Source organism: Lutra lutra, chromosome 15, assembly GCF_902655055.1.
Source record: "Lutra lutra chromosome 15, mLutLut1.2, whole genome shotgun sequence".
NCBI lineage: Eukaryota > Metazoa > Chordata > Mammalia > Carnivora > Mustelidae > Lutra > Lutra lutra.
The window spans coordinates 55,351,732-55,367,573 of NC_062292.1; the positions used below are offsets into that span (position 1 = coordinate 55,351,732).

At 39.8% G+C, this 15,842-nt stretch overlaps 1 long non-coding RNA gene across 2 annotated transcripts in view; it reads right to left on the reverse strand.

Moving 5' to 3' along the window:
• LOC125085980 (uncharacterized) overlaps window positions 1-15,842 on the reverse strand; it is a 28,607-nt gene that overhangs the window by 10,721 nt on the left and 2,044 nt on the right. Inside the window, exons 3-4 of one of the 2 annotated variants that reach the window (XR_007123063.1) lie at window positions 12,464-12,635; window positions 10,809-10,905 (exon numbers count right to left, since the gene is read on the reverse strand). This is a non-coding gene — a long non-coding RNA (uncharacterized LOC125085980). The remainder of the gene's footprint in view (window positions 1-10,808; window positions 10,906-12,463; window positions 12,636-15,842) is intronic. The other variant, XR_007123064.1, reaches the window with a different exon arrangement.

Sequence of the window (15,842 nt, forward strand, 5' to 3'; positions counted from 1 at the left end):
TTGAAAAGGCTATGTATTGCATAATTCCAACTATGTGACATTCTGGAAAAGGCAAAACCGTGGGGGCGCTAAAAAGGTCAGTGGTTGCCAAAGGTTAGGGGAGAGGGAGGGACGAATAGGTGGAGAGCAGAGGATTTTTAGCACAGGGAAAGTATTCTGGATGATACTACAATCAAGGATATATGTCATTATCCATTTGTCAAAATTATAGAACGTTCAACACCAAGATGAACCCTAATGTAAACTATAGGCTTTGGGTGATAACAATGTGTCATTTGTATCAAAAGCACCACTCTGGGGCACAATCTGATAGTGGGGAAGGCTGCACGTGTATGAGGGCAAGGGGTGTATGGTAACTCTATACTTTCTGCTCAATGTTGCTGTGAAGCTAAAAATGCTCTATAAAATAAAATTTAGTAATTAATAATAGAAAGTCAATCAACTGTTATGATTTTAATAAGTTGTTACTAGTATACCCTCACTCTTAGACTCTCGGTCTTGCTGTTTTGCAAAATCTTTCTATAAATATTTTTGTTTCTATCCACTAATAAGGAGGGACTAGCCTTGAGAATAACCTGAATTAGTACAAGAAATCACCTGCAGGAAATGTTTCCAAGACAACGAACAACAAACATATATCGGAGTACCTTTAGCGTTATATTAAGTGGAACACAATATGCTATACAACTGGGAAACACGAATTATCTTAGTTGGGAGAAAGGATAACATTAATTTTTCTCCATCATCGCAGTCCCTACTGCAGCCACCTGCTCCATCATTTACTGAGTGCTGGCTCTGTCAGACACTGGGCTAGCACTTTGTATGTACTTTCCCAGTTAATTCTCACCCAACTCTACGAGGTAGGCTCCATTACCCCTGGTTTACTGATGAGATATTGAGAGGAGCTCTACTCTTGGACACCTGCCAGTCTTGCATTAGGAATTATTGGGTTCAATTAAGTTTCATTTTTAAACAGATTCTTATGTATGCCTGTGCACAGGAGAATAATATCTACTGTTTTCTAAAAATGTATCTGACACACACTAGGTAAGGGAAAGCCTTTATATAAGGCAGCCATCTGAGTTGTTTATCTGGTCTGTCCACTCCGTTTATGATAAATATAAGTTTTACTGCCAGGGGGACCATCTCGCCCAGACACCTGCTAGATATGCAAGCATATCTAGCAAGAATGTTTAGCTAGACAGTGGGCGAGGACAGCTTGAAGGTGGAAGTGAAATTCTCTCAAACAATTTAGAAATAAAAATAAAGCATATAAGGTTAGTGAGTGACAGAATGATATTAACAACGTGATCCAGCCCTGGGAGTCCTATCAAGGACTTGCCTAGAAATATGGCAAGTTAAAAAAAAATTAAAAATAAAAAATAAACAAATAAATAAATAAATAAATATGCCAAGTTAGGGAGCACCCAAGACTCCGAATGAGGTGGCACAAATATATCCTCAAAGACAAGAACGGAATGTGATTTTTAATTTAGTATGAACAAGCCTGACCTTTTTTTTTTTTTTTTTTTTTGGTTTATTTTCTGGAGATACACCTTCTGAACAAAATGGGGAAATCAGGTATGAGAGGACTAATGTCCAGAAATTGGACAGCTATGACCAAGACTTGGATCCCAGAACACTTATATCATTATCCACCGTAAATTCATGTTTCTATACCCACCATTTATTAAGCACTTATTATATGTCAGGCAATTATACATACATTTCCCAAATAATCTTTTTTTTAAGAAGTCTTTAAAACAAGTTATTATTTCCACCTTGCTGGGGGGTGGGGGGAGACTTGTGTAGGTCAGACAGTATATGGCAGAGCCAGGATTCAAACACTAGTCTGTTTCATTCTAAACACATACAATACTTCAAAGCACCGTCTTGTTGTATATGTCAGTCATTAGTTAGTTATAATGATGTGAGTCTAACCCTTGGAAGTGGACAGTTTTGACACAGCATCAAAATCGAGTTTCTGAATCTAAGAAACATATTCTGGACTCCGTGAGTTCTCCATGAGCTATAATGACTATCTCAAGAGATCTCTTGACTGGCCACTGGTTGACCTTTTCCAGGGATGCCTTTATCTTCCTGTGTGCCATCATTCAAACTGAAGCAGGAACATTGTAAAGGTTATAAAAGAATGATTTGAGAATGCTTGAATTTACATTCAAGTGGATGGGGAGTGAATTAGTATCAGCAAAACGATACTGTAAGCAATTACAAATGGCATAAAGTGAGGATGTTAACTTCTATGTTTGTTTTCTAATTATTAAACAGACACTGAAACTCTTATCCAGGGTTGGTTTTAGGAAGTGCCTTTATATTCTTCCTCCTTTGTCCTTTTTTTTCTTGTGGGTGCAGCTGTCATGGATTGAAATCATTTCCTTGCACGAGGGCTTTTAGGAATAATTGCAAAGAATGCCCAGGCTCTCAAATTTTAGTGCGAGTTCTCCAAAGTTCACACTTCAAGGAAGGCCTTTATCACTTGTGCTGCTCAACTATGCTGCTTTCCAGGACCTGTTCAAAATCAGCATTTAAGAGGATGGCTTTCTTTCCGTGGCCCTGCAAAGTGACTGCCACCAGCATTCATACCGGCAAGCGACTTTGGTCTGCGAAGTATTGTAATTCTGCCATCTGTCTCTCCTACCTGTGTTCTGCTGAGTGGGGACAGGGGCTGGACATTGGGAAGGCAGAGTTTATAATCTCCTGGGAAGAATGGTTTCCAGACTGGGATTTAAAAAAAAAAAAAAAAAAGACCTTCTCCTCTCTCCTTTCATCTCGAGGAAACATAGATTTTTCCTTCTATCTGATATAAACAGTAATCATCCTGTTAGGCTACAAGCATCGGGAAGCTGAACTATTTCAGATTTAATGGAATATAAATTATACACATGTGTGTCTCTCTATATTTATAAGAGCATAATTGTATTCCCTCTAAGACTTTAGTTGTCTGGGCAGATCAGCGGGTTAATTCTGCCAAAGAAGCAGTTGTGGGGCTGGTATGATCAGTCCTTCTCATTGGGTTCCTTGGTCACAGAAGGTGTCCTATGCTTTGTTTCAGTTTCTGAAACAAAGTTTGGAGATTCAGATAAAACCCATTTGAGCACCCCGCTCAGAGCCAGGGTTTTTTTTCCTGTAATACCAGTGCGTATTGTGGGGTCACATCCAGGGTGGGGGGACCGTAAATGTTTCTTCAGTGAATTCAAGTTATATGAGTAAATGCAGATCTAAGAAATCACGGGTCTCACCGCTGGGCTTAAAAAAAAAAAAGAAGAAGAAGAGAAAAGGATGTGTTGTGACTTTTAAACAGACTATTGACTTTTGCGGGGGTGCACGGCTCGCACAGTGATTAGGAGTCTGAACCATAATTGTTCTTGTCATCCACACACAGGACTATAGTCGATATCTTTTTATCATATACATTTTTAATCATGTATTAATAAACAAGAAGTTTGTATCTTATCGATGATTGGATTAGATTATTGACTAACTCCACCATTCTACACATGGCTTCTGAAAACACCAACAAGGTCAAAACGTAAAGATCAGGTAAAGTGCTTCAAAAACATAAAAATTAGACTTTTCTCTAACTCTTTGTGTCATGCTCATGTGGAAGGATCCTAAGGAGAGTAGAGGAGTTTTGAAATTACTTATTAATTGAATAAATGATTTGGTCCAGACTAAAGAGAAAAATACAAATAAAAGGGAAACTCAAATCATATTATCATCTGAGAATACTGAAAGGGTTTTTGCTTTTCAAACATTCTGGGTGAGATGGATTTGCCGCAGCAGAATTTGATCTGGGCTGCTTTAAGAATTCTCACTGAAGTTAGAAGGAAGTAAGGCCCCTGGCAAGCAGAAAATGTTTACTTCACCACTTGCCAAAAGGATTAGGATCTTCTCCTTCCAAGGCTGAGCTCTTCATATGATGATCCTTCCTCTCTCCAGACATCTTGTGGCTCTGTAATACCATCCTTCCCATCTACGGAGTTCACTCCCGGTGCAGGTTGCACAGACACTGGGAGACTCAGACAAACTACGGGTAGAAAATCTCAACATGATTCAGTTCAGTCTGAACTGAAATCTCATATACAGCATATATGTTATACATTCTTCTCTATTCTTCGCTTTTCATTAAAACCTCAAGGGTAGGGGTGCCTGGGTGGCTCAGTGGGTTAAAGCCTCTGCCTTTGGCTCAGGTCATGATCCCAGAGTCCTGGGATCAAGCCCCGCATTGGGCTCTTGGCTCAGCAGGGAGCCTGCTTCTCGCCCCCTTTTTCTGCTCCCCTCTTTGCCTACTTGTGATCTCTGTTTGTCGAATAAATAAATAAAATCTTAAAAAAAAAAAAACAAAACCTTGAGGGAGAACTTCACAATGGTTCTTCTATCATCTTAAACCACTGAGAAACTAAAGGAGACACATTTCCTGGGCCCCTCCTCAAATACCTCGACCCACCTACCCTGGACACATGTGGCCTGTGAACTTTGTCTTCTCTCTTCTAATCACATTCCCACTCCTTCCACTTGATCTTTCTTTTTCTAAAAATTCTCTTTAATTCCCCGACACCCCTGAAACTTGTATCTTCGCCTTTCCTTTTGAAGTCTGGTTGATTGTGCCCATGGCTCTTTCTTGGTTCCCATAATGTGCTCAGGTAATATAAGATGTTTACATTGGGAGGAAGTGAAGTGATTGGTATGTGGGACCTCTCTGTGCTGCTTTGCAACTTCTTTTGAGCCTGTAATTATTTCTCCCATCCAAGTACTAACCAGGCCCAACCCCGATTAGCTTCCGAGATCAGACCAGATCGGGCATGTTCAGGGTGGTATGGCTGTAGCTGAGCCTGTAATTATTTCTAAATAAAAAAGATTTAAAAAAACAAATCAGACCTACATGTGGTAAAAGCCAATCTCACCTACAGCTCATATTTGCATGTGAATACAAATATTTCTGTAGTCTCTGGGCATAATCCTATAACACATAATTATATTTTTGATGGGGAGGGGTTTCAGGGAGAGAGATTGTCTTTTTTTATTATAGGTGTTATCTCCTATTTTGCAGTTTTAACTACTTTCAGAGAGGAGATTTGGGGGCAGGATGGTAGAGTATGAGGGACAGGAGGACAAACAGACGTTAAGCAAAAGAATCAGAAAATTATTACCTTTGGGCTAAACTGGAAGGAGATAATCAAAAGCACAAATACCTTGAATGTTCACATAAAGTCAAATCCTGTCTTTTCTCAGTGAAATGTATTCAAATAGAATTAATACTCCTTTGGAGCTCTTCATTTGCATCCATTAAATATGATAATAATACCTTATGTATATAGTGATTTATACTTCTCAAAATTCACATTTTTATCTCTTTGGTCTTCATAAAAAATTCTGTGACACAGGCAAAGAGTGATTATTGTTCCCATTTAAATATGACTGCAGATCAAAGACGATCAGCATACTTTCTTAGGAGAAGCTGATACTCGAACCTGTATTTTCCAATTCCTAGCAGATGCTCTGACCATATATATATGTATACATATATATACATATGTATATATATAGTGAAGTAGGATATATATATATATGAATATATATAATATATACTTATATTACTATATATATATATATATACACACATACACACACACACACACACACACACACACATACACACATTTCACTATATATTAGAATAACCAATCTGGACTTTCTATTTTAATCTACTTATAGAGCAAGAACCACAGAAGTTGTTTATTTCCCTTGGGGAAAAAATAATTACTTTACATAGTAACAATATCCTGAAAAAAAATCACATGCTGTGAATGTTACTCAATGAACATTTTTCCTTTATCTGTCCCTTTGTGACTTTCTAAGTATGAAACTCTCTGGAGTCTTCCTCTAAGCGCTTCCTCTTTCTGGTAACACTTTTTTTTGACTCTCTTCCCTTTTCCCCTGGTAGTCTCCTTTACCTTGGTTTAATGTATAGGTAAGTTTTTTTGTTTTGTTTTTTTTTAACTCATTTGAGAGAGAGAGGATGGGGGCAAGGAGTGGAGGCGCAGAGGAAGAGGGAGAAGCAGACTTCCTGCCAAGCTCCAATGTGGGCTTGATCCCAGGACCCCAAAATCATGATCTGAGCTGAGGGCAGATGTTTAACCGACTGGGCCACCCAGATGCCCCTACCTTGGTTTAAATTTAATTTTTTTTTATGTGACAGAGAGAGAGAGATCACAAGTAGGCAGAGAGGCAGGCAGAGGGGAAAGCAGGCTCCCGGCTGAGCAGAGAGCCCGATGTGGGGCTCGATCCCAGGACCCTGAGATCATGACCTGAGCCGAAGGCAGTGGCTTAACCCACTGAGCCACCCAGGCGCCCCCCCTACCTTGGTTTAATGTAGGAATCAACTCTATCCTCAAGTCTGTGGCTTGTCTTTAAATTTTCTTAATAGTGTCTTTAGCAGAACAAGTTGATAAAACTCAATTTACCAATTTGTGTGTGTGCTTTTGGTGTCATGAATAAGAACTTTTGCCCAACCACAGGGCACCAAGATTTTGTCCTAGAAGTTTCATAATTTTGTAGTTAGATCTGTAATGTGTTTTGAATTCGTTTCTGTACAAACTGCAAAGTTTCGGTTGTGGCTCATTGGTTTTTCAATGCAAGTCCTGTTGTTCTAATGCCATGTGTTGAAAGGAGTATGTTTTCTCCACTGCAGTGGCCTTGCATCTTTGTCCAAATCAACGGGCCCTATTTGTGTGGGTCTGTTTCTGGGTTCCTGATCTTTTCCATTAATCCCTATCACTCTGTCAATACCCCAGTTGGCTTGATTTCTGTAGCTATATTGTAATTCTAATCATCAGGAGGTATGATTCTTCCAACTTTATTCTTATTTTTCAGAATCCTTTTTGCTAGTCTTCATTCTTATAATTCTTTCTTTCCATATAATTTTAGAAGTAAGTTGTCCCTATTTAGAAAGAATCCTACTGGTATTTTGATAAGAATGACATTAAACCCACAGATCAATTTGGGGGGAATTAATTTTTTTTCCTATGTTGAGTCTTCAAACCCATGCACATGAGATGTCTTTTCCTTTATTTAGTTTTTTTTTATTTCTATTACCAGCTTCTTGTGCTTTTTATTTTAGCAACCCTTTCTATGTTTTTAGGTTTATGCCTGAGTATTTCTTTTTTTTTAAGTTATTTTGAATGGTATCATTTTCAGTTTTAATTTCCAATTATTCATTGTTTGTACACAGAAATATGACTGATTTTGCACACTAACTTTGTAACCTGCAACTTTACTGGTCCAGTTATTGGTTCTAGATTTTTTATAGATTATTTGGCCTTTTTTTAATTTTATATTTTTTATTTTTATTTTTTTTAAATATTTTATTTATTTATTTGACACAGAGATAGAGAGATCACAAGTAGTCAGAGAGGCAGACAGAGAGAAAGGGGGGGAAGCAGGCTCACCACTGAGCAGAGAGCCCCATGCAGGGCTCGATCCCAGGACCCTGAGATCATGACCTGAGCCGAAGGCAGAGGCTTAACCCACTGAGCCACCCAGGCGCCCCCCCCCCTTTTTTTTGCATAGACAATCATATTGTCTGCAAATAGTTATATTTCTTCCTTTGCAATTTGTGCATCTTTTTTTTTTTTTTTGCTTTATTCCACAAGGACAGATAACCCAATCAATTTTGAATGTTCATTTTTTTGTCCAACATAACATATACTTCCTGATCTCATAGGTCTTGAAGTTGTTTCTTACAGATTTCATCATATGAGATTTTACTTTTTCTCCTTCAATAAGTTTTCTTTTTTGTTGTTTTTTTTTTTTTTTTTCAAACAGTGAGTCACCAGAGGAAACTAGTTAAAATTCCAAAATTCTTTATTAACTTTGGACAATTTAAATGCCCCTACTTCCCATAAGTATTGAGGCCATGCTAAAATACTTTCCAAAAAACACAGATGATACTGACAAGTCAAAAACGTTCTAAAATTCCCATTTTTGGGGGCAGTTTTCTAACAAAGAGTTTATCCTCTAGGAAGACTGAGATATTATAGATTTCTTTTTTTTTAAAAAGATTTTATTTATTTACTTTACAGAGAGAGAGAGAGAGAGAGATCACAAGTAGGCAGAGAGGCAGGCAGAGAAAGAGGAAGGGAAGCAGGCTCTCTGCTGAGCAGAGAGCCCGATGCGGGGCTCGATCCCAGGACCCTAAGACCATGACCTGAGCTGAAGGCAGCAGCTTAACCCACTGAGCCACCCAGGTGCCCCACTATTACAGATTTCTTATTTCAATTTCATTACAGATGAGACAGCTGCTAGGTCACAGAATACAGCGAGATAGGTTAAAGTAACTGAGTCACCTTGCAAAGGAAGCAGAGTATGGGGAGACCACCATCAGGAGATGACCAACATCCAAGGTGGTTGATGTTAGGGAGTACAGAAAAAGCTGATGAGCCAGTCCCATAGTTAGGCAACTAGGATGGACTTAGATGCTAACCTCCAAACCATCAAAAAGCCAAAAGCACTCATTCTGTGTGACTGAAGTCAAGGTGGTTTACTGAGACAGAAAATGGGTTAGAGCAGTATATAAGCAGGAATATAATCAGTCTTCAGAACTCCAGTGAATTGAGTGACTCCAATGACAATACTGGATTCCAAGGTGTTGGGCAAAGCTCTTGCTTCCAAGTCAAAATGGATCCTCAAATAGTGAATTAGGACTTAGTGGTGAGTTGGGGGACCAGCCTCTCTCGTGGAAAGAGGAGGCACAGATAGGCTATGAGTCTCATAATTTTGACACCACAAACCACGAAGGAAAAGTTTTAGTCATCTTCGCTTTTTCCTCAGATTGGGCAGAGAAGTCATTTTCTTCCTATTTCAAAATCAATTTTTAAATTGGTGGTGTTTAGGAGCACCTGGGTGACTCAGTCTGTTAGGTGTCTGCCTTCAGCTCAGGTCATGATCTCGGGGTCCTGGGATCGATTCCTGAATCAGGTTCTCCACTCAGTGTGGAGTCTGCCTCTCCCTCTCACTCTCCCTCTATGGGTGCACACTCTCTCTCTCTCTTTCTCATAAAAAAATAAAATAAATAAAAATCTTTCATATAAATAAATAAATAGGATGAGTTTATATTTGAGGTAAGTTTTATTAGTTTCAAACACATAGACTTATGTAACTAGCTCTCATCAAATGGAGCAAAAACTTTAGGATTAAGTAGCTTCTGCATCATTGTTTCCAGACAAGGGGTTTCTTCCGTTATTAGCATTTCTACAAATACCTTCTTTCTTGAGAAAGAAAATTTAATTTATCACCCAGTAGGTTTATTTAATTTAATCACCCAGTAGGTATTTTGGAAACACACAGAGTGCCAATCTGTGGTAAAAGATCTGGTATTTCATCTACCTGATTCCATTATTAGCTGCAGCCAAAGCATCATTTTGTACAGATTCTTGGACAGAAGAACTTTCAGATCATGAAAAAAACAATTCATTTCCTTTCTCTATCACATCATATTGGGTCATGACGCAGTCATAATTGTGTTCTCATTTTACACAGAGGTGTAGACCTGCCAGGATATATAGGAATGCAATAACAAAGGCTGCACACATAACCCATTCTAGTGGTCCCATAATTCTGCTCAGGTCTCCTTGTGCCATGCATCACTCATCTAGTGGCAGGGCATTAAAATACCTGATCACTAGCCACAGATTAGTTCTCTGGATCTTTTTCCAAAATACCTACTGGGTGATTAAACATTTTCTTTCCTCAAGAAAAAAGTATTTATAGAAAAGCCAAAAATATATCAAAATCCCTTTCTGAATTCAAGTCACCCCCATCACTGGTTTGGCTCTTACAGCCTCCTAAAGGTCACCTGTGTGGTTATTTGCATTCATTGTGCCATCAACAAATATAAATTAAACCACCTGCAAGAAAAGGAACTTTAAATTTAGGCAATGGGCATAGACTGGGCCCCAAGGATCCATTTCCACTAAATGAGACAATAAAAACTAAACATGACCTAAGCATTCTTCTGCCCTCCAAAATAAGGCTCAAGATGACAGTAAAGCCAAGAAAATGTACTACTTAGAAGAAAGCAAAGGACAGGACAAATACCTACTCATCCCATCATTTCTTGGTACCATAAAGCACCGATAAAATATGGGTTTGGAAAAAACCACTGGTGGGATGCCTTCGCTCTTCTACCATTCCTCAAATGGCATCGCTCCCAGAGACGCACACACACGCATGCACACACATTTTCACAGGAAAATATCATCTCTAAGATGTACTGGCAGTAAGCACAGCCCAAAAGACACAAAATAAGAGTGTCCAAAGGGTCATTACTTAGATATACTACAGCATGCATGGCCCTTCCGTGTAGCTTCTCGGTGTGTAAATGTATACAGTGGAGACTCTCCACTGCTTCACTCTAGTAAATTCTTATGAAATAGTCTGTGGTGATCCCACTGGGTCAGCGGGGGCTGCACAGGGTTTGAATTAGCTGAAAACCCAGCTTGAGAGCAGTGGGAAGAAATAAAGCAGCCTCCAGAGCTGCTACCCTGTCATTTACTGCCTTTATTATTTTGAGGAATCGGATGGGCTCTTTGTCATAATTGCTTTCTCTTAGAATTTTTGAACAGCTTTGTGGCTTCCATTATATTAATTAACCACAAAAAGGAAAGTCCCCTGGATATTTTTCTCTCATGGAACACTTAGATCAACTTGCTTAGTTCAAGACCAAACTAAAATTTTGTAAACCAACACTTCCTAAAGGAAGGTTGTCTGGAAAAGATTGTAATACTTACCCGTGTTGAGAAAATATTGTTTTAAACAAAGTTCAAGAGGTTGCTTTACTTGGAGGCTTTGCAGTGCCGTAACAGGCTAAGGTGCTTTAAGAATGTCCTAGAAGGAGACAAGGAGTCAGTATTTCCCGAAGTGGCTTGACCATACAATCTTTCTCTGTGGAGCAACTTGCTTGACAAGTATTTCCCAGAGCACAAGCGAATAAAACCTTGTTTCGAATGGTTGCAACAGAAACATCCTTAAAGCAGGCAGACCTCATTGTTCCTTCTTGGAGCTGGCCCCAGGCGATTGGTGGCGGGAGGCACTGAATGTGACTTTGTTCCCTTTTGTTTTCCACACAGTGAAAAGAGCTTGTATATCTGCTGCTCTGTTTGGCTTGCTGTTACGGAGCATAGTAAATCACCCTGACCCAACCCACACACCCATCAGGGTACACAGTTTTGGGGATTCAAAAGACCAGCTAGTCCTTGGTTGACTGCAAAAAAGAAATTGCAATGGGAATAGGTCCTAATATAAAGTTTTGCTATGAATAAGTCCTGAAAATGTGTACTGTACTATTTTTGTTGTTGTTTGGGTTTTTTTTTGCTTATTGTGAGTGGGTTCATTTAAGAGGCTTTACTCTGTATGTATATATCGGTGTGAGTAAACTCTTGGTAATAATTTTATCTGAGATACACTGATTATATTCTATACTGAAGAAATTCTTTTATTTCACAGACCAATATAAAAATCTCACTATGTATGGAATGAATGTGAATTGTGAATATCTATATTTATTCATGTGGAAATAAATATACATATATACTTATACATTGCAAATATTCTGAGATTAAAAACAATTCTTCACAGATCTGTACCCCTGGGGCTAATAATAGATTATATGTTAATAAAAAAATTTAAAAAAAAACAAAAAACAAAACAAAAAAACCCACAATTCTTTCTCTACTTCCTCCCCACAGTTAAAACAGTTAAATTGGTCATTTTGTATCAGTAATTCAGCCAAGCCTGCAAATTCAAAATATGACTTGTTTCAGGTTTGTTTTTGTTTTAGTAAATTCAGTTGCTTGGCATTTTGTAGGTAATTTTAGAGATCTAAAATTTTACTTTTCAGGGTGCCTGGGTGGCAGCCTGAACATTTGAGTTACCTCTCCCATCATCTACCAAATGAGATACAAACAGTGCTCACAAGCCTTAAACATCTGCTTTTGGCTCAGGTCACGATCCCAGAGTCCTGGGATCAAGTCCCACGTTGGCCTCCTTGCTTTGTGGGGAGGCTGCTTCTCCCTCTCCTGCCTGCTGCTTCTGCTTGTGCTCTTCCTTGCTCTCTCTTTTTCTCTCACTCTCTTTCTCTGTCAAATAAATAAAATCTAAATAAAATAAAATTTTACTTTTCAACCCATTAGTTTTTTTTGTTTGTTTTTTTAAGTTTTTTTAGAAAGAGAGAGAGCGAGTATGTGAGCAGGGAGAAGGGTAGGGGGAGGGGAGAGAGACTCTGCACTGAGCATGAAGCCCAATGCAGGGCTTGAGCTCATGAGATCAAGGACCTGAGCTGAAATCAAGATTCAGATGCTTAACCCACTGAGCCACCCAGGTGCCCATCCACCAGTTAGTCTTCTATGACACAGACACAGCCTGTGTCAACATTCTTTGCGCGTACCTCATGAATACAGATGGTAGTGACTCTCTGTGTTGTAGGCGGATCCAAAGGAAGTGGTATAAGAGGTCATTCTGTCAGCAGTTGGTACAGTTAAGTAAAGGTTCGACTAGCTTCGTTCCTACTCAATTAATGAGTTGTTTTGTGTCTTCTAGCTTCAGCCTTAGTCTCTGTGCTTTGAGGAAGTACAAATGAATGTTTAAGAACACCCCAAAAGGACAAATCCGACTAATGCAAATTAACAGTGCTCACAAGATGCTGAATTGTAGGAGACATTTCTGGGGGAAGGAGGCCACCACCTCCCTTTTTATCTCCCTTCCATTTCCTTCCCCTCACAAAAAGTACCTTTTAATTAGACTTTAGGGAAAAAAATTGAGGACAGTACTTAATGGGAAGATGGAAGGAGGCACGTTTCAGTCATTCACAAAGGGACAAAGCCTACCATTGGAAAACAAATGAATGCAAATAACAAACCAGAAGTTGGGCTCCAGTAAATCCCAGAAAATGACTATAGTTGGGTAATTCAAAGATAAGAAGCCTTCAAATATGGAGTGACATTTTTGTATCTCATTTGGTAGATGATGGGAGAGGTAACTTGAAGTTTCAGGATATAAGTACATACTCTATAGCTGTATTTATCTATAGGTAGATATACACGTTATAGCTGGATATATTAGGCTATATTGCATACATGTATTTGTGCAGGTAACCAAGGGTAAATGAGGTCATAAGGGTGGGTCCTAATTCTGTAGGATTAGTGTCCTTACAAAAAGAGGAAGAGACATCAGATCTCTCTGTCTCTCTCTCTGTGTCTGTCTCCATCTCCATGTGCACAAAGAGAGGAGGCCATAAAGACATAGTGGTGAGAAGGTGGCCATCTACACACCAGGAAGCAAGGTCTCACCAGACACTAACACTGGAAATACCCTCATCTTGAATTTCTGGCCTCCAGAACTGTAGGAAAAACACATTTCTATGAAGCAACTCAGTTTATGGTATTCCCCAGTAGCAACCTGAACAGACTAATATGACAACCATGACTATCTTATCCTTTTCCCTCCCTTTCTATATCACTCCCTATTGGATCTGACCCCTCTCAGATAACCCCTGTGAGTTTTTAATACAGGAGGCAGAAAGATTAGTAACTGAAGTCTCCACTAAGAGCAGCAGAGCTTCCTTAATGCTTTCCACTGAAGAGACTGCCCCTGGGCATTAGCGATGCCACCGTAAGAGCCAAGCGGCCATCTGAGCAATGGGGACATTTAGCATCCTCAGGGGTCAAGGAGAACATATCTTTTTGGAACTCTTGAAACAGTACTTTTGCTACAGAAAGTACTTAAACATGAGCACTCAGCTAAAGGACATTACAAGCTAGATGGAACTTTTCTTAGGGTGCGTACATAAACTATACTATGGCCTTTTCTCCAGGTAAGTTTCTTTGAGGGAAATACAACACGTTTGGGGTAATTCTATAGATAGCCTCGATATATAATTGCTTCTAAAATGCAAGGTGGAAGCATAAACCAGCAGACCTGCTCCAATCCATGACTAACACTATTCCTTATCTCCCTGGACAAAGACTTGGCTGGCTAATGACAACGGGGCAGCCTCTGGTCACATGTCACTCATGAGCCTATCCTGTGAAGTGAAGCTACTTGGACCCCACATTATTGAATGTAATCTGCCCTCTCTTGGCATTGACTATTTTTGTCCCAACCTTCAATAGTCTCACTAGTATGTCGTGAAGGACATCTGGGGCACAGAATCAACTTTAGCACCCTATTGGTGGAATGGACATATCACAAAACTGAATGCCCTTAAATTTATTGAGCAGAGTTTCAGAATATAGGTAAGGATGGGGAAGGGAAATCAGCTACAAGACACTAGCAGCTATAAACACTATAAATACTGCGTATAAACCATGGGACAGACAAAAGTTAATACCCCTGGAAAGTCCAACAAAGCTTGACCTTATAGTAATAGCAACCTTCCTTTAAAGAAAAAAAAAAAAAAAATCCCAGACACCTTTATGTCAGTATTTGCAAAAAGAAATGCTTGATTTTATTTGAGGCTGGTCTCCTATAAAAGTAGTTTCTATTCTAATATCACTGGTTCCCCAATTACTGTCTCATCACTGCACACATACCTGCGAACACAAACCCACATCCAGCCTCCTCCAAAGTTTGCTTCTCAAAGTCCCGGATATTTAAACAGCCATTCTTATCTTGAGACCTTCATGGTAAACACTTGCAAATTTTCACAACTATAACCCATATGCAAATACCCTTTTGACTCAGAGGAAGTCAAAATTCAGTAAAGTCAAAATTCAGCAAAGCAACGTAAGACAAGTGCACCCCATCCCCGGAACCAGAGGAAACAGGAAACAGAGGATCCTGTAGACTTTTGTTAAAACGCAGATTTCAAGTTCCATGAACCCACATTTAGCAAGCTTTCCAGTTGAATATTATGCACATGGTAGCTCAAAAGCACTATTTAAAATGTGAACAGACATTCCCTCTGCCACACCAGGAAACAGGGAAGTGGCTTAATGCTTAGTGAACTACATTCGTAAATGCTCACTGAACTGAATTCCTGACCTCTCGGGTCCCTTGCGTCTATCTCTGAAACTGATCATCTTTGAGAATCAGTCATCTTTTCTCTCCACTCTGACACCCTCACGCCAGAACACAACTTCCAGCTTCTCAGAACAGGCTGGCCAGCACACCTGTTGTAACTCCATTACTGTAGGAATCACGAGTCTGAAAAACGTAAAGAAAATGCTGCTTTCTTAGCCCCTTTCCTTATCCTCCTGCATTCTTCTTCCCAGTCCTAACCGGCACCAGAACAGTCATACCATCTTCCTTCTGTCTCCTAGCCAGAACCACATAGAGAGAACCACCTAGAGCCCGGTGTGCAGCCATTTCCCCACCTGACCTGCATCTCTGCTCAAGGCTTGCTCTGGCCCCCTGGGACCTTGCCACTCCCAGGGGCAACTCTAAGCCAGTGAGGGAGGGGAGTCCACGGGCACACACCCCAACCTCTCCCCACTCCTGCTGCTCACGTGGGGCCTCGAGGCTTCTCAGTGGGTCCCACTGAGTCTGAACATCAGTTGTCCACGGAGGCAACTTGCCGTTTAATTGACCCTCTCTTGACGTGTCTGCCTTCTCTCACTCACGCATGTTTCCCGGGATCACCTTCCAAATAAACCGCCTTTGCCCGAGACCTCGTCTCGGGGTCTGCTTGGGGTGCCCTGAACTAAGACAAGTACCGTGCGCATCAGTCAGATAACATCCCTGCTTATCAAAGGGGCCATCAGCTGGTTCCTAAAGGAATTTTGCTTTGTGTAATATTTTTAACAAAATTTACATGATTTTGTAAATCC